A 10330-nucleotide genomic window follows, 5' to 3' on the forward strand; every position below is an offset into this window, starting at 1 on the left:
CCAGGTAGTTCTACTGTCTCTGCTATATTATGACAGACCAGCTAGATCTACTGTCTCTATTATAATTTGACAGACCAGCTAGATATACTGTCTCTATTATATTATGACAGACCAGCTAGATGTACTGTCTCTATTATAATATGACAGACCAGCTAGATCTGCTGTCTTTATTATTCTATGACAGACCAGGTAGATCTACTGTATCTATTATAATCTGACAGACCAGCTAGATCTACTATCTCTATTCTATTATGACAGAGCAGCTAGATCTACTGTCTCATATTATGACAGAACAGCTAGATCTACTGTCTCCATTATAATATGACAGACCAGCTCGATCTACTGTCTCTATTATAATATGACAGACCAGCAAAATCTACTGTCTCTATTAGATTATGACAGACCAGGTAGATCTACTGTCTCTATTATATTATGACAGACCAGCTAGATCTACTGTCTCTATTCTATTATGACAGACCAGCTAGATCTGCTGTCCCCATTATAATATGACAGACCAGCTAGATCTACTGTCTCTATTATAATATGACAGACCAGCTAGATATACTGTCTCATATTATGACAGAACAGCTAGATCTACTGTCTCTATTATATTATGACAGACCAGCTAGATCTACTGTCTCTATTATAATTTGACAGACCAGCTAGATCTACTGTCTCTATTATATTATGACAGACCAGGTAGATCTACTGTCTCTATTATAATATGAAAGACCAGCTAGATCTACTGTCTCTGCTATATTATGACAGACCAGCTAGATCTACTGTCTCTATTATAATTTGACAGACCAGCTAGATATACTGTCTCTATTCTATTATGACAGACCAGCTAGATGTACTGTCTATATTATAATATGACAGACCAGCTAGATCTACTGTCTCTATTATAATATGACAGACCAGCTATATCTACTGTCTCCATTATAATATGACAGACCAGCTAGATCTACTGTCTCTATTATATTATGACAGACCAGCGACATCTACTGTCTCTATTATAATATGACAGACCAGCTAGATCTACTGTCTCTACTATATTATGACAGACCAGCAAGCTCTACTGTCTCTATTATAATATGAAAGACCAGCGAGATCTACTGTCTCATATTATGACAGAACAGCTAGATCTACTCTCACTATTCTATTATGACAGACCAGCTAGATGTACTGTCTAGATAGACTAGCTAGATCTACTGTCTCTATTATAATATGACAGACCAGCTAGATGTACTGTCTCTATTATAAAATGACAGACCAGCTAGATCTACTGTCTCTACTATATTATGACAGACCAGCAAGCTCTACTGTCTCTATTATAATATGAAAGACCAGCGAGATCTACTGTCTCATATTATGACAGAACAGCTAGATCTACTCTCTATTCTATTATGACAGACCAGCTAGATGTACTGTCTATATTATAATATGACAGACCAGCTAGATCTACTGTCTCTATTATAATATGACAGACCAGCTATATCTACTGTCTCCATTATAATATGACAGACCAGCTAGATCTACTGTCTCTATTATATTATGACAGACCAGCGACATCTACTGTCTCTATTGTAATATGACAGACCAGCTAGATCTACTGTCTCTACTATATTATGACAGACCAGCAAGCTCTACTGTCTCTATTATAATATGAAAGAAAAGCGAGATCTACTGTCTCATATTATGACAGAACAGCTAGATCTACTCTCACTATTCTATTATGACAGACCAGCTAGATGTACTGTCTAGATAGACTAGCTAGATCTACTGTCTCTATTATATTATGACAGACCAGATAGATCTACTGTCTCTATTATAATTTGACAGACCAGCTAGATATACTGTCTCTATTATATTATGACAGACCAGCTAGATCTACTGTTTCTATTATAACATGAAAGACCAGCTCAATCTACTGTCTCTATTATGTTATGACAGATCAGCTAGATCTACTGTCTCTATCATATTATGACTGACCAGCTAGATCTACTGTCTCTATTATTTTATGACAGACCAGGTAGTTCTACTGTCTCTGCTATATTATGACAGACCAGCTAGATCTACTGTCTCTATTATAATTTGACAGACCAGCTAGATATACTGTCTCTATTATATTATGACAGACCAGCTAGATGTACTGTCTCTATTATAATATGACAGACCAGCTAGATCTGCTGTCTTTATTATTCTATGACAGACCAGGTAGATCTACTGTATCTATTATATTATGACAGACCAGCTACATCTACTGTCTCTATTATAATATGAAAGACCAGCTAGATCTTCTGTCTCATATTATGACAGAACAGCTAGATCTACTGTCTCCATTATAATATGACAGACCAGCTTGATCTACTGTCTCTATTATAATATGACAGACCAGCAAAATCTACTGTCTCTATTAGATTATGACAGACCAGGTAGATCTACTGTCTCTATTATATTATGAAAAACCAGCTAGATCTACTGTCTCTATTCTATTATGACAGACCAGCTAGATCTGCTGTCTCTATTATAATATGACAGACCAGCTAGATATACTGTCTCATATTATGACAGAACAGCTAGATCTACTGTCTCTATTATATTATGACAGACCAGCTAGATCTACTGTCTCTATTATAATTTGACAGACCAGCTAGATCTACTGTCTCTATTATATTATGACAGACCAGGTAGATCTACTGTCTCTATTATAATATGAAAGACCAGCTAGATCTACTGTCTCTGCTATATTATGACAGACCAGCTAGATCTACTGTCTCTATTATAATTTGACAGACCAGCTAGATATACTGTCTCTATTATATTATGACAGACCAGCTAGATCTACTGTCTCTATTATAATATGACAGACCAGCTATATCTGCTGTCTCTATTATTCTATGACAGACCAGGTAGATCTACTGTATCTATTATATTATGACAGACCAGCAAAATCTACTGTCTCTATTATAAAATGACAGACCAGCTAGATCTACTGTCTCTGCTATATTATGACAGACCAGCAAGATCTACTGTCTCTATTATAATATGAAAGACCAGCGAGATCTACTGTCTCATATTATGACAGAACAGCAAGATCTACTGTCTCTATTCTATTATGACAGACCAGATAGATGTACTGTCTCTATTATAATATGACAGACCAGCTAGATCTACTGTCTCTATTATAATATGACAGACCAGGTAGATCTACTGTCTCTATTATAATATGAAAGACCAGCTAGATCTACTGTCTCTGCTATATTATGACGGACCAGCTAGATCTACTGTCTCTATTATAATTTGACAGACCAGCTAGATATACTGTCTCTATTATATTATGACAGACCAGCTAGATCTACTGTCTCTATTATAATATGACAGACCAGCTATATCTGCTGTCTCTATTATTCTATGACAGACCAGGTAGATCTACTGTATCTATTATATTATGACAGACCAGCAAAATCTACTGTCTCTATTATAAAATGACAGACCAGCTAGATCTACTGTCTCTGCTATATTATGACAGACCAGCAAGATCTACTGTCTCTATTATAATATGAAAGACCAGCGAGATCTACTGTCTCATATTATGACAGAACAGCAAGATCTACTGTCTCTATTCTATTATGACAGACCAGATAGATGTACTGTCTCTATTATAATATGACAGACCAGCTAGATCTACTGTCTCTATTATATTATGACAGACCAGCGACATCTACATTTACATTATAATATGATAGACCAGCTAGAACTACTGTCTCTATTATATTATGACAGACCAGCTAGATCTACTGTCTCTATTATAATATGACAGACCAGCGAGATCAACTGTCTGTATTATAATATGACAGACCAGCTCGATCTACTGTCTCTATTATAATTTGACAGACCAGCTCGATCTACTGTCTCTATTCTATTATGACAGACCAGCTAGATCTACAGTCTCTATTATAATATCACAGACCAGCAAAATCTACTGTCTCTATTAGATTATGACAGACCAGGTAGATCTACTGTCTCTATTATATTATGACAGACCAGCGACATCTACTGTCTCTATTATAATATGACAGACCAGCTAGATCTACAGTCTCTATTATATTATGACAGACCAGCTAGATCTACTGTGTACATTATAATATGATAGACCAGCTAGATCTACTGTCTCTATTCTATTATGACAGACCAGCTAGATCTACTGTCTCTATTATAATATGACAGACCAACTCGATCTACTGTCTATATTATAAAATGACAGACCAGCTTGATCTACTGTTTCTATTATAACATGAAAGACCAGCTAGATCTACTGTCTCTATTCTATTATGACAGACCAGCTAGATCTACTGTCTCTATTATAATTTGACAGACCAGCTAGATCTACTGTCTCTATTATATTATGACAGACCAGCTAGATCTACTGTCTCATATTATGACAGAACAGCAAAATCTACGGTCTCTATTAGATTATGACAGACCAGGTAGGTCTACTGTCTCTATTATATTATGACAGACCAGTTAGATGTACTGTCTCTATTATAAAATGACATACCAGCTAGATCTACTGTCTCTACTATATTATGACAGACCAGCAAGATCTACTGTCTCTATTATAATATGAAAGACCAGCGAGATCTACTGTCTCATATTATGACAGAACAGCTAGATCTACTGTCTCTATTATAATATGACATACCAGCTAGATCTACTGTCTCTATTATATTGTGACAGACCAGCTAGATCTACTGTCTCTAATATAATATGAAAGACGAGCTAGATCTACTGTCTCTATTATAATATGAAAGATCAGCTAGATCTACTGTCTCATATTATGACAGAACAGCTAGATCTACTGTCTCATATTATGACAGACCAGCTAGATCTACTGTCTCTATTCTATTATGACATACCAGCTAGATCTACTGTCTCTATTATATTATGACAGACCAGCTAGATCAACTGTCTGTATTATAATATGACAGACCAGCTAGATCTACTGTCTCTAATATAATATGAAAGACGAGCTAGATCTACTGTCTCATATTATGACAGACCAGCTTGATCCACTGTTTCTATTATAACATGAAAGACCAGCTCGATCTACTGTCTCTATTATTTTATGACACATCAGCTAGATCTACTGTCTCTATTATAATATGACAGACCAGCTAGATCTACTGTCTCTATTCAATTATGACAGACCAGCTAGATCTACTGTCTCCATTATAATATGACAGACCAGCTAGATCTACTGACTCTATTCTATTATGACAGACCAGCTAGATCTGCTGTCCCCATTATAATATGACAGACCAGCAAGATCTACTGTCTCTATTATAATATGACAGACCAGCTAGATATACTGTCTCATATTATGACAGAACAGCTAGATCTACTGTCTCTATTATATTATGACAGACCAGCTAGATCTACTGTCTCTATTATAATTTGACAGACCAGCTAGATCTACTGTCTCTATTATATTATGACAGACCAGGTAGATCTACTGTCTCTATTATAATATGAAAGACCAGCTAGATCTACTGTCTCTGCTATATTATGACAGACCAGCTAGATCTACTGTCTCTATTATAATTTGACAGACCAGCTAGATATACTGTCTCTATTCTATTATGACAGACCAGCTCGATCTACTGTCTCTATTCTGTTATGACAGACCAGCGAGATCTACTGTCTCTATTATAATACCACAGACCAGAAAAATCTACTGTCTCTATTAGATTATGACAGACCAGGTAGATCTACTGTCTCTATTATATTATGACAGACCAGCGACATCTACTTTCTCTATTATAATATGACAGACCAGCTAGATCTACAGTCTCTATTATATTATGACAGACCAGCTAGATCTACTGTGTACATTATAATATGATAGACCAGCTAGATCTACTGTCTCTATTCTATTATGACAGACCAGCTAGATCTACTGTCTCTATTATAATATGACAGACCAACTCGATCTACTGTCTATATTATAAAATGACAGACCAGCTTGATCTACTGTTTCTATTATAACATGAAAGACCAGCTAGATCTACTGTCTCTATTCTATTATGACAGACCAGCTAGATCTACTGTCTCTATTATAATTTGACAGACCAGCTAGATCTACTGTCTCTATTATATTATGACAGACCAGCTAGATCTACTGTCTCATATTATGACAGAACAGCTAGATCTACTGTCTCTATTATAATATGACAGACCAGCTCAATCTACTGTCTCTATTCTATTATGACAGACCAGCGAGATCTACTGTCTCTATTATAATATGACAGACCAGCAAAATCTACTGTCTCTATTAGATTATGACAGACCAGGTAGGTCTACTGTCTCTATTATATTATGACAGACCAGTTAGATGTACTGTCTCTATTATAAAATGACATACCAGCTAGATCTACTGTCTCTACTATATTATGACAGACCAGCAAGATCTACTGTCTCTATTATAATATGAAAGACCAGCGAGATCTACTGTCTCATATTATGACAGAACAGCTAGATCTACTGTCTCTATTATAATATGACAGACCAGCTCGATCTACTGTCTCTATTATATTGTGACAGACCAGCTAGATCTCCTTTCTCCATTATAATATGAAAGACCAGCTAGATCTACTGTCTCTATTATATTATGACAGACCAGCTAGATCAACTGTCTGTATTATAATATGACAGACCAGCTAGATCTACTGTCTCTAATATAATATGAAAGACGAGCTAGATCTACTGTCTCATATTATGACAGACCAGCTTGATCCACTGTTTCTATTATAACATGAAAGACCAGCTCGATCTACTGTCTCTATTATTTTATGACACATCAGCTAGATCTACTGTCTCTATTATAATATGACAGACCAGCTAGATCTACTGTCTCTATTCAATTATGACAGACCAGCTAGATCTACTGTCTCCATTATAATATGACAGACCAGCTAGATCTACTGACTCTATTCTATTATGACAGACCAGCTAGATCTGCTGTCCCCATTATAATATGACAGACCAGCAAGATCTACTGTCTCTATTATAATATGACAGACCAGCTAGATATACTGTCTCATATTATGACAGAACAGCTAGATCTACTGTCTCTATTATATTATGACAGACCAGCTAGATCTACTGTCTCTATTATAATTTGACAGACCAGCTAGATCTACTGTCTCTATTATATTATGACAGACCAGGTAGATCTACTGTCTCTATTATAATATGAAAGACCAGCTAGATCTACTGTCTCTGCTATATTATGACAGACCAGCTAGATCTACTGTCTCTATTATAATTTGACAGACCAGCTAGATATACTGTCTCTATTCTATTATGACAGACCAGCTCGATCTACTGTCTCTATTCTATTATGACAGACCAGCGAGATCTACTGTCTCTATTATAATACCACAGACCAGAAAAATCTACTGTCTCTATTAGATTATGACAGACCAGGTAGATCTACTGTCTCTATTATATTATGACAGACCAGCGACATCTACTGTCTCTATTATAATATGACAGACCAGCTAGATCTACAGTCTCTATTATATTATGACAGACCAGCTAGATCTACTGTGTACATTATAATATGATAGACCAGCTAGATCTACTGTCTCTATTCTATTATGACAGACCAGCTAGATCTACTGTCTCTATTATAATATGACAGACCAGGTCGATCTACTGTCTATATTATAAAATGACAGACCAGCTTGATCTACTGTTTCTATTATAACATGAAAGACCAGCTAGATCTACTGTCTCTGCTATATTATGACAGACCAGCTAGATCTACTGTCTCTATTATAATTTGACAGACCAGCTAGATATACTGTCTCTATTCTATTATGACAGACCAGCTCGATCTACTGTCTCTATTCTATTATGACAGACCAGCAAGATCTACTGTCTCCATTATAATATGAAAGACCAGCGAGATCTACTGTCTCATATTATGACAGAACAGCTAGATCTACTGTCTCTATTATAATATGAAAGACCAGCGAGATCTACTGTCTCATATTATGACAGAACAGCTAGATCTACTGTCTCTATTATAATATGACAGACCAGCGAGATCTACTGTCTCTAATATAATATGAAAGACCAGCTAGATCTACTGTCTCATATTATGACAGACCAGCTTGATCTACTGTTTCTATTATAACATGAAAGACCAGCTAGATCTACTGTCTCTATTCTATTATGACAGACCAGCTAGATCTACTGTCTCTATTATAATATGACAGACCAGCTCGATCTACTGTCTATATTATAAAATGACAGGCCAGCTTGATCTACTGTCTCTATTATAATATGAAAGACCAGCTAGATCTACTGTCTCATATTATGACAGAACAGCTAGATCTACTGTCTCATATTATGACAGACCAGCTAGATCTACAGTCTCTATTATATTATGACAGACCAGCTAGATCAACTGTCTGTATTATAATATGACAGACCAGCTAGATCTACTGTCTCTAATATAATATGAAAGACGAGCTAGATCTACTGTCTCATATTATGACAGACCAGCTTGATCTACTGTTTCTATTATAACATGAAAGACCAGCTCGATCTACTGTCTCTATTATTTTATGACACATCAGCTAGATCTACTGTCTCTATTATAATATGACAGACCAGCTAGATCTACTGTCTCTATTCAATTATGACAGACCAGCTAGATCTACTGTCTCCATTATAATATGACAGACCAGCTAGATCTACTGACTCTATTCTATTATGACAGACCAGCTAGATCTGCTGTCCCCATTATAATATGACAGACCAGCAAGATCTACTGTCTCTATTATAATATGACAGACCAGCTAGATATACTGTCTCATATTATGACAGAACAGCTAGATCTACTGTCTCTATTATATTATGACAGACCAGCTAGATCTACTGTCTCTATTATAATTTGACAGACCAGCTAGATCTACTGTCTCTATTATATTATGACAGACCAGGTAGATCTACTGTCTCTATTATAATATGAAAGACCAGCTAGATCTACTGTCTCTGCTATATTATGACAGACCAGCTAGATCTACTGTCTCTATTATAATTTGACAGACCAGCTAGATATACTGTCTCTATTCTATTATGACAGACCAGCTAGATGTACTGTCTCTATTATAATTTGACAGACCAGCTAGATATACTGTCTCTATTATATTATGACAGACCAGCTAGATCTACTGTCTCCATTATAATATGACAAACCAGCTCGATCTACAGTCTCTATTCTATTATGACAGACCAGTGAGATCTACTGTCTCTATTATAATATGACAGACCAGCTAGATCTACTGTCTCTACTATATTATGACAGACCAGCAAGCTCTACTGTCTCTATTACAATATGAAAGACCAGCGAGATCTACTGTCTCATATTATGACAGAACAGCTAGATCTACTGTCTCTATTCTATTATGACAGACCAGCTAGATGTACTGTCTCTATTATAATATGACAGACCAGCTAGATCTACTGTCTCTATTGTAATATGACAGACCAGCTAGATCTACTGTCTCCATTATAATATGACAGACCAGCTAGATCTACTGTCTCTATTATATGATGACAGACCAGCGACATCTACTGTCTCTATTATAATATGACAGACCAGCTAGATTTACAGTCTCTATTATATTATGACAGACCAGCTAGATCTACTGTGTCCATTATAATATGATAGACCAGCTAGATCTACTGTCTCTATTATATTATGACAGACCAGCTAGATCTACTGTCTCTATTATAATATGACAGACCAGCTAGATCAACTGTCTGTATTATAATATGACAGACCAGCTAGATCTACTGTCTCTATTATAATGTGACAGACCAGCTAGATCTACTGTCTCTATTCTATTTTGACATACCAGCTAGATCTACTGTCTCTATTATATTGTGACAGACCAGCTAGATCTCCTGTCTCCATTATAATATGACAGACCAGCTAGATCTACTGTCTCTAATATAATATGAAAGACCAGCGAGATCAACTGTCTCATATTATGACAGACCAGCTTGATCTACTGTCTCTATTATAATATGACAGACCAGCTCGATCTACTGTCTCTATTCTATTATGACACACCAGCTAGATCTTCTGTCCCCATTATAATATGACAGATCAGCTTGATCTACTGTCTCTATTCTATTATGACACACCAGCTCAATCAACTGTCTCATATTATGACAGAACAGCTAGATCTACTGTCTCTATTATAATATGACAGACCAGATAGATATACTGTCTCTATTATATTATGACAGA

The sequence above is a fragment of the Oncorhynchus keta genome, chromosome 21 (assembly GCF_023373465.1).
Source record: "Oncorhynchus keta strain PuntledgeMale-10-30-2019 chromosome 21, Oket_V2, whole genome shotgun sequence".
NCBI classification, from domain to species: domain Eukaryota; kingdom Metazoa; phylum Chordata; class Actinopteri; order Salmoniformes; family Salmonidae; genus Oncorhynchus; species Oncorhynchus keta.